This window comes from Aristolochia californica, unplaced genomic scaffold (genome assembly GCF_029961685.1).
Source record: "Aristolochia californica isolate CCGP_79_NKW_82.1479 unplaced genomic scaffold, dmAriCali1.0.hap1 SCAF_7, whole genome shotgun sequence".
Taxonomy (NCBI): domain Eukaryota; kingdom Viridiplantae; phylum Streptophyta; class Magnoliopsida; order Piperales; family Aristolochiaceae; genus Aristolochia; species Aristolochia californica.
The window spans coordinates 29,930,780-29,949,814 of record NW_027182268.1 but is presented as its reverse complement, the minus strand read 5'-3'; the positions used below and the strand labels follow the sequence as shown (position 1 = coordinate 29,949,814).

The 19,035-nt window shown below is 40.6% G+C and overlaps 1 pseudogene; it reads left to right on the top strand.

Moving 5' to 3' along the window:
* The first annotated feature begins 1,997 nt into the window (after nucleotides 1–1,997).
* LOC137937288 (uncharacterized) lies at nucleotides 1,998–18,657 on the top strand (annotated as a pseudogene).
* Nucleotides 18,658–19,035: the final 378 nt, after the last annotated feature.

Genomic DNA, 19,035 nt, shown 5'->3' with positions numbered 1-19,035 from the left:
CTGTTGACGACCTCTGTCTGACCATCAGTTTGCGAATGGAAGGCTGAAGAAAAGGCTAACGTTGTGCTCTGTAACTTGAAGAGTTCTTTCCAGAAGGTACTTATAAAGATTGCATCCATATCACTGGTAATTGAATTAGGCATCCCATGTAAGCGGACAATGTTATCCATAAAAAGTTGAGCGACCTGAGTTGCAGTGTAAGGATGCGCCAGAGGAATGAAATGCCCATATTTAGAGAAACGATCCACCACTACAAAGATAACAGATTTACCCGACGAAGAGGGAAGTCCATCTATGAAGTCCATAGAAATATCAGACCAGACCTGTGATGGAAGCTGAAGTGGTTGGAGCAACCCCGCTGGACTTAATGTTTCAGCTTTATTCCGTTGACAAGTTTGACAAGCCACCACATAATCAGCAATACTGCGCTTCATGCCCCTCCAATAAAATTCCCTACTGATCCGGAAATATGTTTTCTGTCGGCCCTCATGCGTACTGTCATGGAAGGAGGCTAAAATGCTGTTAATCAGAGGGGATGTGTGGTGTAGAAAAATTTTGTTTTTGTAGAGGACGAGATTGTCCTGAACCCTCCAATGTGGTGTCGCTGTCCCTGCTGGATATCCTGGCATAAGGAGATAATATCCGGGTACTGTTGTGCCTCTTCCCGTATAGAATCCAACAAGAGAGCTCTGGGCTGACTGATGGCATTTAATTGTGGCTCTGGAACGTCCCGGCGAGATAAGGGATCAGCCCCTACATTCAAACTTCCCGGTTTATACTCGATAGAAAATTCAAACCCCATAAGCTTACTTAACCAATGTTGTTGTGGTGAAGTAGTGAGACGCTGCTCAAGAAGATACTTGAGGCTGCAATGATCAGTGCGAATCAAAAAAGAACGTCCCCATAGATAAGAGTGTCAATGTTGTATAGCTTTCGCCAATCCGATCCATTCCCTCTCATAAGCTGCCAACTTGTGGTGGTGTTGGCCCAGTTGACGGCTAAAATAAGCAATCGGGTGGCCCTGTTGGTGCAACACTGCGCCAATACCGCCCCCCGAAGCATCACATTCCACTACAAAGGACTCCTCAAAGTCGGGGAGCTGCAAAACTGGGGCTGATGATAAGATGTCTTTCAATTGCTGAAAGGAATGAGCTGTTGTCTCTGACCAGGTAAAAGCATTTTTCTTGAGGAGATTGTTGAGCGGAGCTGCAAGCTGGCCATAGCTACGAATAAATTTTCTATAATATCCAGCTAGGCCCAAAAATCCTCTTAAGGCTGTAATAGATGTAGGAATAGGCCAATTTGTGACCGCCTGTATCTTACTCTGGTCTACCTTCACCCCCGATGCTGAAATAACATGGCCCAAATATGCCACTTCTGATGTGCCCATAGAACATTTTGACTGATTTAAAACCAAATGATGTGAACGTATAAGAGAAAATACCTGGTGAAGGTGCTCAAGATGTTCTTCCCAGCTGTTGCTATAGACCAAAATATCGTCGAAAAATACCAATACATATTTTCTCAAGAGAGAAGAAAATACTAGTATCAGAGCGGAAGTACTTATGTCTTCCGCTCCTAACAGGCCGGTCTTTTGGGTAGTATTGGCTAGGTGCTTAACATTTGGTATCAGAGCGGGCTCCCACGTCGCGAGTTCGAGTCCCGGGGCGCGCAAAGGCTGGATTAAAATTACTGGTAGGTTTGGAAGGGGCGACCTAGCAAAGGGGAGGACCTGGAGAACTGCGAAGGGGCACTAGGAGTAGGTCGCCTCTAGAGTAGGCCACCGGATTGGGCCAGTGTCGTTACACCACCGTGGTCGTCGGCTCGCGAAGGTGGGGTGTGATGTTATGGTCCTGGGTTAAGTACTTATGTCTTCCGCTCCTAACAGGCCGGTCTTTTGGGTAGTATTGGCTAGGTGCTTAACATCTTGGTATCAGAGCGGGAACACGATGTGCCATGAAGACCCATGGTTGGCAATGCACAGACAAATCGGAGAAATGGCTGCAGCAGGCATGGCAGCGGAAGAGATACAAAAATGGCGTGCCTCTTGGGTAAAGTATTGGCTATCAACGGAGTATCAAGAGGCATTCTCTCGAGAAGCAGTCTCGAACAAGAAAATAGACCACCGCCTGAAAAAATCAAACACGGCGTCCGGTTCCCCAGCCGATGCACACCAACACTACTCACGGCGAGTGGAACCCAATCCAAATCTTCAAAAGGAAAATATTCTGATGACTATTTCAACCAGGACATCAGACGGTGGCGACCCAAAATTTTTCACATCAGAGGGGTTTTTCCCCACCCCTGTCTCCCACAAAGCCATACACCTTCCACCGGCGACGCAAACCATGGCACGGGCTGAACTAGCACTTTATGGGGCACAATTTCCTCCGGAACGGGCCGACGAGTGATAGCCATATTCGCCACATCAGCGCAGGTTTGCCTTTCACCACCGGACGCGGAGGAGGCTCCGTCGGCGCCATCGGAAACAAATCCGATTGGCTCTTGCTTCCGGATTATCGTTCTTAGCCTCACCCTTGCCCTCAGAAGCCCAGCGGGGAACCATATCCAACAAAATTTGGGGTAAGATTTTGAAGCGCCATCTATTTTATGTTAAAATCTGTGGTTCCATACGGTTGAAGGGCCTCCAAGGTCCTGAGCAGTAGCAACGCTGCTCGGAAATTGGGAACGAAAGCTCTCTGTTTCGGGAAGCCACAAACCAGAGCCCAAATGCGGGAATTTCGGCTAGGGTCTATGCCAGTCGAGATCAAATTTTTGGGAGGATGCTAGAATCTGTAAAACTAATTTTTTCGGAATGTAGGGAAATTTTTTTTTGGTGGGTTTGTTTTTCTGTGGATGCATACAGTAGCTGTGCGAAGGTGAATTGGCAAATTGCAGAGGGGCGGTTTCCTTTTCTGGATTCCTGGGAGATAGAATTCTTTTGGGTAGTCAATTTGAAGCTGAAACTTGGACGGAAGGTCATTGTTTCCAAGACTAAGGCTTCTAGTGTTCCACTTAACTATGAATTGCATAAAACTATTGTTGGAGATGGCCATGTTGTGAATGTTATTGACACTTCTGGGCTATTTGATATGGTGTTGATTCATATGAACATAGTAATAAAGCTTGTTAGATGCCTTGCTTTATCAAAGGATGGAACTCATGTTGTCCTTCTGGTTTTCTCAATTGGACACCGGTTTTCAGAGGAAAAAACCCCTGCCTTTCCAAACCTTAAGTAGAACTTTGTCAAACCAGAAGGTGTGGTTGCCCAGAATATTGTTGTCCGGAAAAATCAAAGAGGAGTACATTTTCCACGTGCAGATCCTCAGGAGAAGGTCTATTTCAACCTACATGACGGTAAGGCTTGCATTGTCACATGTGGTGGTTTTTGCCCTGGTATTCATACTGTTATTCGAGATATAGTATGTGGTTTGAATATTATGTATGAAGTGAATGACATCCTTCGTATTCAGGGAGGATATGGAGGATTTTACTCCAAAAATACCATTCCATTGACACCAAAGGTTGTGAATACTATTCACAAACGCGGTGGGACCTTTCTTTGTACCTCACGGGGAGGTCACGAAACAATGAAAATTGTTGACGACATACAGGACCGGGACATTAATCTGGTTTACATAATTATAGGTCATGGAACACAAAAAGGAGCATATACCATATATGAGGAAATTGAGAAACGCAGGCTCCCGGTCACTGTTGCTGGAATCCCTAAAACTATTGATAATGACATTGCAGTAATTAACAAATCCTTCTGTTTTGACACAGTTGTAGAAGAGGCTCAGAGGCCTATTAATGTTGTACACATTGCAATTGAAATTGTTGAGAATGGTGTTGGAATTTTGAAACTTATGGGTCGTTACAGTGGGTTTGCTATGTATGCTACTTTGGCTAGCCGAGATGTGGATTGTTGCTTAATTCCTGAGTCTCCATTTTACTTAGAAGGGGAAGGTGGACTTTTTGAATTTTTCGAGCAGCGAATTAAAGAAAATGGGCATATTATCATTGTGTTAGCCGAAGGTATTGGGCAGGAGTATGTTGCTCACAGCATGAGTCATATGGATACAAAAGATGCATCAAGGACTCATTTACTCCTTGATGTTGGCCTCTGGCACTCTCAAAAAGTCAATGATCATTTTCCAAAAAGCCAGAAGACAACAATAAACCTTCAGTATATTGATCCAACTTACATGATCCGTGTAATTCCTAGTAATGCATCAGACAACATCTACTATACTCTTCTTGCCCATAGTGCTGTTCATGGAGCCATAACCGGATATCCTGGCCAGGTGGTGATTGGCATGGATGTCGCTGCATCTGAGTTCTCTAACCATGAGGATAAGTCATATGATTTGAATTTCAAAGAGGCAAACCATGATAACTCCCAGAAAATTTCAGGAGACAGCTTAAAGACTGTCTACAAGTCCTTTGTGGCCTACTACCCACTTATGTCTATTACGGATCGATTTGCTATGGCTGATTGGGAACATTACAACAAGCTAACAAAGGAGATTAGGGAGCAAGTTCAGAGTGTTGGAGATCATTTTCTTCTTACTAACGCAAAGCGTGTGGAGAAAGCAATCCAGGACAAGGCGTGCAATGCTCTTCTGTTGAAGGTCACCCATATTGGCTCAGTGACAAAGAGCATTGAGGTTGTTCAGATGTCCAAACATACTGGCTGGGGTGTGATGACAGTCACTGGAGTGATGGAATTGAGGATCCCTTTATTGCTGATATGGCCATGGGTTTGTCAACAGGTCAGATCCAGACAGGAGCCCCATGCCGGTCTGAGCGCCTTGCCAAAGATGACCAGCACCCTCCCCAGGTTCTGTGGCCTGTTATTAGATCCAGTGCTAGCCTGAATAATGAAATTGCAGAGGTAGTAGATCTTGTTTACCACCAGTTATCAAACCTGGTTTTGGAACCTCTGCATTGCATGATACTGACATAAACGAGAATTGCAAAGATAAGGTTACCGGAAAAAAATAAAAAAATAAAAAAATTTTGTAGTCCGGAGCGTTGACGTTGATACTGTGGTTGCCACTTTACATAGACCCAACCTTCGGCATGGTAAACCATCCTACATTTGAGCTTGGGGGCAAGCTCATTCTCCAGGAGGGGAGTAATGTTATGGACTCATTAGGGGTTTATTTATAATTTCTATTCATTAGGGGTTTATTTATAATTTGTTGAACTTATGGCCTTTGGCATGTTTTTCCTAACTCCTTATATAGGGACGTGAGATGAATGAAGAGGGTAAGCATTGAATTAATTAGTTGTAATTAGGTCAGATTCTCCCCTCTGAGGTCTAGGTCGGATTCTCCCTTTGAGGTCCCGGGGTTGAGCTCCCTTCGAAAGCTCAAAACATCACAACAATCCTCCCTACTCATCGTCTTCATCGCGTGTTATATCCGGGGCTTAACATGATTTTATGGTCCTAGGTTAAGTAGTTATGTCTTCCGCTCCTAACAGGTCTGTCTTTTGGGTAGTATTGGCTAGGTGCTTAACATTTGGTATCAGAGCGGGCTCCCACGTAGCGAGTTCGAGTCCCGGGGCGCTCAAAGGCTGGATTAAAATTATTGGTAGGTTTGGAAGGGGCGACCTAGCGGAGGGGGCGACCTGGAGAACTGGGAAGGGGCACTAGGAGTAGGCCGCCTCTAGAGTAGGCCACCGGGTTGGGCCAGTGTCGTTATGCCACCGTGGTCGTCGGGTCGCGAAGGTGGGGTGTGATGTTATGGTCCTGGGTTAAGTACTTATGTCTTCCGCTCCTAACAGGCCGGTCTTTTGGGTAGTATTGGCTAGGTGCTTAACATCTTGTACTTCTTCAGTCACAACATTTGTAGCATCATTTTTCTTTTAATCCTTCTTCGATGCTCTACAGTTCTTCTTTATGTGACCAGACTTGCCACAATTCCAGCATTCCACATTTCTTCCGAATTTAGACTTGCTTCTACTATTCCTTCACTTCCCTCTACCATTGCCCTTGTTGGAATTCCTCTTGAAGTTTCTGCCCCTAGTATCGACACTTAGGGCAGAATTAGATGTTAACAATTATCCGGAGTCCTTTCTATGAACTTCCTTTGCGAGAAAGGTATCCTGAACATCATTAAAGATCAACTTCCCGTCGCTTACACAGTTGTTAACCACAACCTTGATAGGCTCTCAACAATTTGGCAGAGCCGCCAATATAATTAAAGCACAAACCTCATCATCAAATTTAATTTTAATTGAGGTCAATTGATTGATGATCGTGCTAAACTCATTCAATGCACTCCCACTGATGTATTTTCTATCATCTTTAAATTAAAGAGTTTTCTCATGTGATGTAGCTTATTATTTGCGGAAGGCTTCTCATACATGTTGGATAGAATCTTCATCATCCTTGTTGAGGTTTTCTCGACACCACATTGTGACCGATGTTCTTCAACAGTCTTAACCGCACTACTCCCAACACCTATCTATCAAGGAGATTCCACTCATCATCTTTCATGCCTTCTAGTTTCATATCCAGAAGTGGTGAGTGCAATTTTTTACTATATAGATAATATTCGATATGCATCCTCTAGAACACAAAATCCATACCATCGAACTTGTTGATTCCTAGTGTCGATCCTTTTCTGCCAGTCATTACTCTCAATCATGAACCAAAGCTCTGATACCACATGTTTGGAATTAGATGCCCTAATTCCAAATTAACAAGAGCAATAATAATAATCACAGAAGAAAGGAAAAGCACACACGAAAACACAAAAAGATTTATACAGGTTCGCCTCAAGGTGAGAGTACACCCTGTCGTCAGCCTCTGCAGTAATCCACTATGAAGATGAAATAGTTTACAAGAGAAATTGCACACACTTACAGGTGTTTTTCTCTAACCTCTCTTGGGCTGCAACTCAAGATCCTTCTCCATGATGATGATAAAACCCTAATAGTGGCACCCCCCCCCCCCCCCCCCCCCCCCCCCCCCCCCAATTATAAAGAAAAAACTAGGGCAACCGCATTACAAGTGTGAAATTCCTAAACTACCCTTAATGAAATAGTAGTCAATATATTGTGAACCTTTCGAGGGCTTCGCCTCTCTTCCAACACCCATGGCGACCTTACTGTAAAGGTCAATCAGCCTATCGATTAAGCGTAAGGCATTAATTAGGCTCCACAACTTAACAAAGTACTTGCTGGGTATTGACGTTCTTTAGTCTAGGCCAGGAATTATCCCATCACAAAGAAGGTATGTTCTTGACTTCTCAAAGACATAGGAATGATGGGATGTATCCCTGGTCATACTCCAATGGATATAAATGTAAAATTATGTGCATGCTCTAGTGAAGATGTTGATGTGGAAAATACCAAAGGCGGGTTAAAAAAATAACTTATCTTATAGTGACTAAACTAGATATCTCATTTGCAGTTAGTGTTGTCAGCCAATACATGCACAAACATCAGGTCTCTCACTAGTAGACACTAGAAAGAATCTTCAGGTACTTGAAGAAAGCCCTAGGACAAGGGCTTTTATTTAAGTACCATGGTCAGCTCAACATTGAAAGCTTTCCTGACGTAGATTGCATTGGATTTTCATATGACAGAAAATCCATCTCATGATATTGTACCACCCTATTTGGGGGCAACCTTGTGACATGACAAAATAGAAATAAAAATGTTGTGGCAAGATCCAGTGTCGAGGCAGAGTATCGACCTATGGCAAGTGAACTTCTACGGATCAAATCCCTCCTAGAAGAAATGGGATTTAATATAATGGCCTGATGGAACTCCATTGCAACAATGAAGTTGTAATTCACATTGCCTCCAACCCAGTCTTTCATGAAAGAACTAAACATATCAAAGTTGACTGCCAATTTGTCAGAGAGAAGCTTCAAGTAGATATTAAGTATCAAACATGTCTCATCTTTCAACCAACTTGCAGATGTACTTACAAAATTAGTTAGCTTGAAAGTTTTCTCCACTATTGTTGAATCTATGGAAAAGAGAAATACTTCATTGACTTCATTGACTTATTATAATCAGAGTGCATGAACCTCTATTTATAAGAGAGGAAGGTAGTAGATTCCAATTACAATAAAACTATCTTTGTTCCAATTATACCCAAACTCTAACACTTAAAGATAAGTCCTATCATAATTAAACAACCAACAATAAATAGAAGATTAACCTAATTAACATTCGTTTAAACTGAAACTCTTCTGTGGCATGTGATAATGATAAGGATACCAACTCGTGGCTATCTTTGTGGGTCCCACTTGATGTTCATATGGGCTTGGGCCCATCTTACACCACTGTTAGGTATGTGGGTCTTCCTTGGTCATGCGGGCATGGGCCCTATCTTCCAACACTGCCCCTCAAGCTGGGGAGTGAGAGAATAACGACTCTCAAGTGGTAGGACTAATGAATGCCAATTCATAGGGTATAACATAGAGTTAGTAATAAACTCTTCCAGGATGGTGAAATAACATAGATGTCCTTACGGGTAGTGGATGTAGTAAGAAGCTCCTCCGTCACGATGATGTAACCTATTCTTTAATAATAATGTCTCATCCAATGAGACATAATAGCAGTAGTTGTAATGGGCTTGGGCCCATATAACATGAAACAAAATAATCCTTGTAAAGTTGACCAATGAAATAATCTAATGCACATATTTATACCAAATAATAAGTTGACAAAGGAATAATCTGTTAATTCTTCAAAATAATAATCTAGCCAGAGAAAAATTTAACAAGTCATGTTGAGTCAAATTGTAGGCAAAAAATAGGTATAGACCTTGTGATTCGGACCCGTATAACCGAGTTGACCTAGACCGAGTTGAGCCGAGTTAACTCAATAGAGTTGTTGGATGACAGGGCCCAACCCCACATGACCAAGGAAGACCCATCCATCTAAGAGATATAGAAGATGAGCTCAAGGCCCACATATCAAGGAGAAGACCCATAGGCCCACATACATTGATGGCAAGATGGTAAATAAAGGGTCATCTAATAGAGATGGCATTGATGTAATTAAGTTAAAGTTCTAGGGTTTATTGGATTTGGAATCCCTTTTCCATAATTCCAAGCAAGAGAAAGAAGAAAGAAAAATAAGAAAATGGAAGAAGAGCTCTCGGGTAGAGAGAAGAAAAACTAAAAGAGAAACAAGAGGTTGCACCAAGCAAAGAGAGAGAGAGAGAGAGAGTAACTCGAGAATGAGATGTGTAACTTGATTAATTCTGAATTACAAGTCCTCTATTTATAGTAGAGGAGGAGGTAGAGCCCTTATACAATTAGCCTTTCAATCCTAATTACATTCCAACTCTAACTCTCTAAGATAAGTCTATCCAAACCAATCTACTAGAAGACTAATATGAGTTGACCTAGGACTCTTTCTTCATTCACGTGAATATAAGGGAGAAGACCAGCTCGTGGCCTTATCCTTGTGGGTCCCTCAGAATCTTCCAGCTCATCTTGGTAAGGTTGACAGCTCGTGAAATATTTGTGGGTCCCACTTGATCTTCAAGTCTTCTAACTCAATTCAGCTTGTGCTTCTTAATTCCTTAACTCGTGCTTGCTTGGGTGAGGACTCTTCTTGGTGTCCCATGTCCTCATGGTGGGTCCCACCAGCTCGAGCACCATGGTGGGTCCTACATTGTAACACTCCCCTCAAGCTGGGGGTGAGAAAACATCATAAATGACCAGCTTGTCGCATATGGTAGACATAATCTTGTGAGTGACCGGCTTGGTGAGAATATCATCAACTTGACTTTGTGATGATATGTGCTTCAGAGATAAGAAACCAGCTTGGAACTTTTCTTGTATAAAATGGCAATCCACTTCAATATGCTTTGTCCTTTCATGGAAGACTGGATTCAATGTAATGTGTATTGCTGCTTGATTGTCACAGTATAGATCTATTGGAGTTTCTTTGTAGAATCCCAATTCAGTGAGAAGAGATCTTATCCATATGAGTTCACTAACAGTGTGTGCCATGGCCCTGTATTCTGCTTCTGCACTCGACCGTGCTACTACATTTTGCTTTTTGCTTTTCCATGTAACCAAATTCCCTCCAACCATCATACAAAATCCTGAAGTAGATTTTCTATCATCTGTGGATCTGGCCCAGTCTGCATCTGAGAATCTTTCGATGTCAAGGTGACCATGGTTTTTATAGAGAAGCTCCCTTCCTGGAGCTCCTTTTAGATATCGTAGTATTCTTTCAAGTGCTTGCCAATGACTAACTTGTGGCTTGTGTATGTATTGACTTACCACACTTACTGCATATGAAATATCCGGCCTTGTTACACACAGGTAAATAAGTCGTCCCACTAGTCTTTGATATTTCCCAATATCTACATCTTCTCTAGTGCCTCCACATAATTTTGTATTTGCATCCATAGGAATGTTTGTTGGTTGGCATCTCATCATTCCTATCTCCTCTTGTAGATCAAAGGCATACTTCTTCTGGAATAGCACAATCCCATGTTTGGATTGTAATACTGCAATACCCAAAAAATATTTGAGTAGTCCACAATCCTTCGTCTTGAATTCAGCATTTTCTGAATGCCCTCGGAATCACTCCCAGTTAAAATAATATCATCAACATATATTGCCAAAATCACCTTACGTTTTGGTGTATTTTCAATAAATACTGAGTGATCTCCGGAGCATCTACGAAAGTCGGCCCGTATGATGGCTTGACTAAATTTCTCAATCCATGCCCGAGGGGACTGATTTAGACCATATAGAGATTTTTTTAGGCGACATACAGACTCCCCCTCAACCACATACCCAGGTGGTTGTTGCATGTAAATATTTTCTTTAATATCACCATTAAGAAATGCATTTTTCACATCAAGTTGATATATCGGCCATGATGAATTGGCCGCCAGTGATAATAATATGCGTACCGAGTTCATTTTTCCACTGCAGAGAAGGTTTTTTCATAATCAATTCCATATCACTGAGTATAACCTTTGGCAACCAGTCGAGCCTATAGTCGTGCAATTGACCCATCCGGATTATGTTTGACAATATAAACCCACTTGCAACCAACAGATTTTTTACCCGTGGGAAGAGGAACCAGTGACCATGTATGATTGTCATTAAGGGCCTTCATTTCTTCATCCATTGCTGCCTTCCACCCTGGATGTTGTAGAGCCTCCTGATAGGACTATGGAACAGATATGGAGGAAATAGAAGAAAGAAAATGACAACATAAAGGTGAGAGGCGATGATGAGACACAAAATTTGAAATGGAATGAGAAGTAGAAAGTCTTGTACTTGATCAAGGTTCTTTCCCTATAGCGATAGGACGAGTATCTAATTGAGGGCCAAAAATAACTACTGATGAAGGACTTACCTCTGTTGGATCTGTTAACTCGGCAGGTGTGGTATCGGCCACTTGCTCTGGGGGCTGAATAATCTCTGTATTACGAGGCACAACCGGTCGAGGAGAACCTAGTACTGAGGACAGACTAGGAGTGCTAAAAGAATAAAATGAGGAATCTTCACAAAATGTTACATCCCTAGACACAAATAAACGTTGAAGAGTAGGACTATAACAAACATAACGCTTTTGTGTGCAAGAGTATCCCAAAAAGATACACTTGATAGATTTAGGATCAAGTTTCTTGTGTCTAGGTAATGAATTATGAACAAAACATTGACATCCGAAGACTTTCAAAGGTAATGAAAATAGATCATCATTTGGTAATAATCTAGAGTAAAGAGATTTATTACCAAAAACGGTAGATGGTAGACAATTTATAAGAAAGCAAGTCGTAATGACTGCATGAGGCCAATAAAAGTATGGAATTTTTATGGCATATAATAAACCTCGAGCTACCTCAAGAATATGATGATTTTTCGTTCGGCTACACCGTTTTTTTGAGGAGTGTAGGCGCATGATGTTTGATGGATAATGCCAATTTCTTGACAAAAAGAGTCAAGGTCCTTGGAAACATATTCTTTGGCATTATCAAACCAAAGAATTTTTATTTTCTGACCAAATTGTGTGAGAACCATAACATTGAATGACTTAAAAAGAATGGTATCTCAGAACACTCGTTAAATATAAACAACCAAGTTGTGCGAGTGAAATCATCAATAAATGTAATAAAAAAATTTGCTTGAGAAATATTGGAAACACTCAAGGGGCCCCAAACATCAGTATGAATTAACGAAAATGGAGTAACACTTTTGACTTCTGAACGAAGAGAGTATGTACTCCTTTGATGTTTACTCAATTGACAAACCTCACAATGAAATTCTGACCTTACTGTAAGAGAAGGAAACATATAGTGAAAAGACTATGCAGATGGAGGTCCCAACCAATTGTGCCATAACCGTGTCTCATTTTCAGGAGTAGAAACCATATTTATTTTTGGCACATCCAAGTAGTAAAGCCCCCCCTTGTTCATGGCCTCCACCAATCACCTGCTTCGTTATAAGATCCTGAAAGACACATGAAATAGGTGAGAAGTAACTGAGCAATTAAAATATTTTGTCAGTTGACTAACAGATAATAGATTCAAAGGAAAAGTAGGAACGAAAAGAATATCAGTGAACAGAATGATGGGATGACAGAAGTGGAACCTTTCTCTTGGATTTGGTTTGAGAACCGTCAGATATGGTAACAAACTTGTGTGAAAGACTCGAAGATAGAGAATGTAATAAATTTTTGTTACCAGTGAGATGCTCGGAGGCTCTTGAGTCAATTATCCAAGATGAAGATGAGGCAAATAGCATACCTGAAACGGTAGTGGCAGTAGTAGTTGCGGAAGAACTAGGAGAAGAACCATGCATTGTCTTCATTTTCTGAAATTGCTCATACTCTTCATCAGTAAAAAAATTTTGTGCTACTGATTTTGTGGGATGTTCTTCTTTTGCATCACTTATAAAGGCTTGATTAGCCCTTGTCAATTCTAAATGTCCATTGGATTTTAAGCATATTTCTTTATAATGGCCATATTGTCCACAATAAGTGCATGCCCTGTAATAACACTGATCTATAGTGTGGCCAAATCTTTTACAATGAGTACATTCTTTCCCATTTGTTCTGCCAGCACTAGTCCTTCGACCTCTTCCTTTGCCTCCTCTATAACCTCCAACTCGGCCTCAGCCGCGGTCAAATGAGGATCCTCTATGATCGGAATACATAGCGAATGGTACGTCAGTAGTGGAGGAAGAAGTGTTTGGAATACAAAGTAGTGTTGCGCATACATCATCAAACTTGGGGACAGTAGAAGCACTCAAAAGTTGACTCTTGGAAATCTCAAGATGGGGTTTAACATTTGCAAGACAAATAGCAGTAATTAAGGCTTCCTTCTGTTTGTCTTGGATAGAAATATCTTTGGTTGAAGGCTGAGCTAACTTCCACTCTTGAAGAAAGCCTCTAAAGCAGGCCAAATACTCATGGATATTTTCTCCTAGTTTAGTATTCAACATTCTTTGGAGAATATCATAAGGTATATGTAGAATATCTGGGCATGAGTATAGTTTAGCACATGTCTCCCAAATTTGTTTAGCAATGTCAAGATGAATAACATTGTTTGAGACTTGTTCTTCCATGTTATTGATTAGCCAACTAATCACCAAAGTATCATTTTTCAACCATTTGTTATAAAAAATATCATCTTCATCAATAGGTGGTCATTGGGTGGTGAGGTGACCAAGTACGTCTTTTGTTATAAGGAACCTCCAAAGCGATGTAGACCAACTCATAAAATTTGATACCCCACGTAAGGGTATGGTGGTGATTCTCAGTATATCACCTTTGATATTCATATTCTCTTCAGCCATGAAAGGTCCTTCTTCAAAAAAAATTCTAATAATAACACCAAGTAGTACTTCTTCAATCAACTCGATGTATGGGGAATTTTACCATTGATGCTAAATTGTTATTCTGATTTTTTTATCTAATACCACTAATAAGAGACTCAATAGCAATCTTCTATATCAGGGCACTCTTATCTCACAAAAAAAAAATTCCAACAATCTGATCATGGACTGGTCTCAGTATACAAAATTTCCAAACCGACAATCTGATCATGGACTGTTTTGATAGCTCCTTCTAGATAGAGAGGCATGCATATCCATAATATAATAAGATTAAAACATTCACATACTCGTCCTTAAATCATCTTCTAAATTCGGAAACCAATAACATGAAAATAAAAAAAAATTGAACACTTATCTCTCGACTTGTGTTCTGCCTTCATTAAAGAGCCTTCTTTGAGTGGTGTTGATCATCACTTCTTTGGAGCATTCCTTTGACGATGGATCCTAAATATAAGGCTCTGATACCATGTTGGATTTAGGATCCCTTTTCCATAATTCCGAGCAAGAGAAAGAAGAAAGAAAAAGAACAAAAGGGAAAAAGAGCTCTTGGGTAGAGAGAAGAAAAAATAAAAGAGAAAAGAGAGGTTGCGCCAAGCAAAGAGAGAGAGAGAGAGAGAGAGAGAGAGAGAGAGTAACTCGAGAATGAGATGTGTAACTTGATGAATTCTGAATTATACTCCTCTATTTATAATAGAGGAGGAGGTAGAGTCGTTATACAATTAGCCTTTCAATCCTAATTACATTCTAACTCTAAGGGGAGTTAGTCCACAATGAAGTGGAAATGAAATAGAAAATTGAATTGAAGTAAAATGAATTGATTCAACTTCAACCCATGTTTGGGTGTTAGTCCAGGCTAGTTGAAGTGGCTGGAAAACAGATTCTAGTGTCCTTTTCTAAATAAAGAAGAGAATGAGTAACCTTTTATGATTATAGTTTATTATAAATTAAAACAATAATTACGTGTGACTACAATAAATTATATAAAATTAATAAAAAATTAAAAAATAACGTAAGGGAATATAATAAATAAACCTAATGGTTTAATTAATTATAAAAATTGGATAATTAAAACAATTAATGATTATATTTTATTATAAATTAAAACAATAATTACGTGTAACATGAATAAATTATATAAAATTAATAAAAAAATTAAAAAAAACATAAGGGAATATAATAAATAAAGCTAATGGTTTAATTAATTATAGAAATTGGATAATTAACCAATTAATGATTACAATTCATTATAAATTAATATACTAATTAAGTGTGACTAGAATAAATTATATAAAATTAATAAAAAATAAAAAATAACATAAGGGAATATAATAAATAAACCTAATTGTTTAATTAATTATAGAAATTCCATAATTAAACCAATTAATGATTACAATTTATTATAAATTAATATATTAATTACTTGTGACTAGAATAAATCATTTAAAGTACATAAAACAGTTAAAAATAACATAAATTAATATAATTAATAAATAAATTATTTTGTAATAACATAATATATAGTATAAAAATACTTAATAAATAAAATTAAAACACGTCACAAAAAGGTATAAAATGACAACAACAAATATAATTAGAGTAAATTATTTTTAACAACGAGTTTGTGCGTTTAACATCATCAACTTACTAGTTTAGTAGATACGAACGACAACATACATATTCAAAAGCAATAAAGTACAACCACTAATAATCATTCCACATGCTAGTCACTATGGCATCTCGAAATTGTGCAGCTCTAGTGGATTCTGATGCACGACACCTCCGCATGCTTGTTGATAGGTTGCCTTCATCCCGAAGATCATCACTATCATCGCTATTTTGTTGTCATCATCGAAGGTCCAAATGTCATATGATTGAGGGGTTTTTGGTCTTCTTCCAGCCATTTATAATCTAAATCTGAGATGGTCATCATGGAAAAAAATTTTATCAGACAACAAATACTCGTCGTAGTAACTAGGGACACACAGAAACACAACCAACAAATAACAAAATACCAAGTGGTGGACATTTATAACTCCAAAATCTCCTCACCACATGGCAAATGCATTCCATAGCACTTCAAACATATTCAACAACATTCAAAAATATTTCAAAATCAATCCAACTAATTTCATTGTAGATTACTAAAACAATGCAAATACTAACTCATCGAGTCCAAATTCACTCAACACCCCTGGTAGAGCCCCATATGGCTTCGCAATCACTAATCCAAATTCACTCAACACCCCTGGTAGAGCCCCATATGGCTTCGCAATCACTAAACCCTAAACCTGGACTAAACCCCCTAAACCCTAAATCCTAACCGAGAACCCTAACAAATTAAAATAAGCCCCAAACCCTAAACCCTAAATAAATTAAAATAAACCCTAAACCCTAAACCTTAAAACCCCTAAAAGCCCCAAACCATAAAACACCTTAAAACCCCTAAAAGCCCCAAACACTAAACCCTCAGCACTTAAAACACTATCACCCAAAAAACTGAGAACCCTATTTAAAAAAAAACATAAACCCTAATTCCAGACCTAAAGACTATACCTTAAAACCCTAAAAGTCCCAAACCCCAACTCTAATCCCGAAATTAAACCCTACCAACATGAATTTGAACCCTAAATCCCATAAACCCTAACCCTAAATCCCACAATTAGGCCACAATCAAGATAAATTACGCACAAAAATTAAAATTAACTCAAATACAACACTAAATTAGTTGAAAAAAAAATTAGGGTTTTGGCTTACCTTTTGAAATTTGGGGAAAACCACCGTCGAATGGGGAAATGTAAGCCCAATGGAAGAAATCGACGCCTAACTGTCGAAAATCGAACAAGATCGAAGAAATCGAAGGATATCAAAACCGGAATAGGTTAAATCAAAGGAAATCGGGGGAGGAGGAAAGAGAAGAGTGAGAACGAGAAGGGAGAGGGAGGCCGAGAGTGAGAAGAGATGGAGGCCTAGAGGGAAAAGTGAGAGGGAGACGAGAGAGGGAGAAAGAAGAGAAAGGCCGAGAGAGAAAGAGACGAGAGAGGGAGATGGGGTGAAAACAAGAGATGACAAGAGAAAGTAGAGGGAGCAGAGAACGAAGACGAGAGGCAGCAGAGGGAGCAGAGATAGCGAAAACGAGAGAAGAAGGTCAGGCAAAAAAATTCGTCGGGAGACGAAGGCCGAACAAGAGGAGAGGAGAAGAGGAAATGAGAGGGATTTTTCATTTCGGGGGGGGGGGGGGGGGGGTGGGGTCAGTTTTTCGTCATTTTTGCCTGAGGAGATGAAACGTGTTATCTCGCTTCAATTCAAATCATTCTGCACTAACGCCTTATTTGTGATGACCTAGGTAATGCGGGGGGAATTCATTCCACTTCATTGTGGCCTAACACACACACACACCCCACCCCCCGCAACTCTCTAAGATAAGTCTATCCAAACCAATTTACTAGAAGACTAATATGAGTTGAACTAGGACTTTTTCGAGAAGGCCAGCTCGTGGCCTTATCCTTGTGGGTCCCTCATGATCTTTCAACTTATCTTGATAAGGTTGACAGCTCGTGAGATATTTGTGGATCCCACTTGATCTTCAAGTCTTCTAACTCAATTCAACTTGAGTTTCTGTTATGGTCCTAGGTTAAGTACCTATGTCTTCCGCTCCTAACAGGCCGGTCTTTTGGGTAGTATTGGCTAGGTGCTTAACATTTGGTATCAAAGCGGGCTCCTGCGTCACGAGTTTGAGTCTTGGGGGGCGCAAAGGCTGGATTAAAATTACTGGTAGGTTCGAAAGGGGAGACCTAGCGGAGGGGGCTACCTGGAGAACTGCGAAGGGGAACTAGGAGTAGGCCGCCGCTAGAGTAGGCCACCGGGTTGGGCCAGTGTCGATGCACCGCCGTGGTCGTTGGCTCGCGAAGGTGGGGTGATATGTTATGGTCCCGGGTTAAGTACCTATGTTGTCTGCTCCTAACAGGCCGGTCTTTTGGGTAGTATTAGCTAGGTGCTTAACAATTTCTTAATTCCTTAACTCGTGCTTGCTTGGGTGAGGACTTTTCTTGGTGTCCCACGTCCTCATGGTGGGTTCCACCAGCTCAAGCACCATGGTGGGTCCCACATTGTAACAAGTTAAAACCCTAAACTCTAAACCCTAAGTTCAGGGGTATTATTGTAATACAGTAGTTTCATAAATCTATAAATAGAGTTTGAGGGGGAGGGTTAGGAATCATAAAATTCCATAACCCTTCTTCCTCCAGTTTTCTCGCACTGGGTTTCTTTCCTTTTTTCTCCGTGAGCTAAATTCATGGAGTCCTGAAAATCAACATGGGATAAGAGCTTTAATTTTCAGGACTCACATCAATAGTTTTTTGGATTAAAAAAACTCCAATTTTTTCTTTGTTCTACCATTGCTTAGTTTTTTTGTCTCATCTTCTTGTTGTTAGTTTTTATTGGTTCTTTGATTAGTATTTTTCACTAGACTTCCTTTGTGTCTCGGTTGCCTTCCATTGGAATCGTTTCGCCTTCTTATGTTGCTCTCATTGATACCGAGCGTTTGATTGGAGACGCCGCCAAGAATCAGGCCATTGCTGGACCAGGTGACAAGCCTATGATAATTGTTGCTTACGAGGGCGAGGATAAGCAATTTTCTGCCGAGGAGATTTCTTCCATGGTCCTCATGAAGATGAGGGAGATTGCGGAAGCTTTCCTTGGCTTTCATGTAAAGAACGTCATTGTCACAGTACCTGCATGCTTCAACGATTCTGAGCATGTCCGGAACGGTCATCGCATCAAAGCAAGGCTGGCCCGCGGCACCTCGACGTCCGCTTGAGCGCGTCTGAGTCCGGGTGTTTTTGCTCTGTTTGGAATGACGACTCGCTGTTCAGCACCGTGAAGAAGACGAAGGCATTTCGAGAGTCCTTCGGCGCCGTGCATCTCTGGACGGTTTCTGTCGAGAGTCCGTCGGCGCCGAGAAAAAAAAAACGATTACTTCTGTCGGAAATTTTCCTCCCGAAGAAAATGTTTTTCATCGTTCTCTGTTCGGCGCGCAGGGAGGAAGACGGCCGCTCTGTTCGGACGTTGTCGGGTTAGGAAACCCGATTCCAGCGCCTTTGACGGGTTGGCCATCATTCCTGTTCAGAAAGCTCCTTTGCTGATTCTCCAGGAGATATCCTTTGCTGTCGGAAAATTTTCTCTGGTTTTCCGCTCT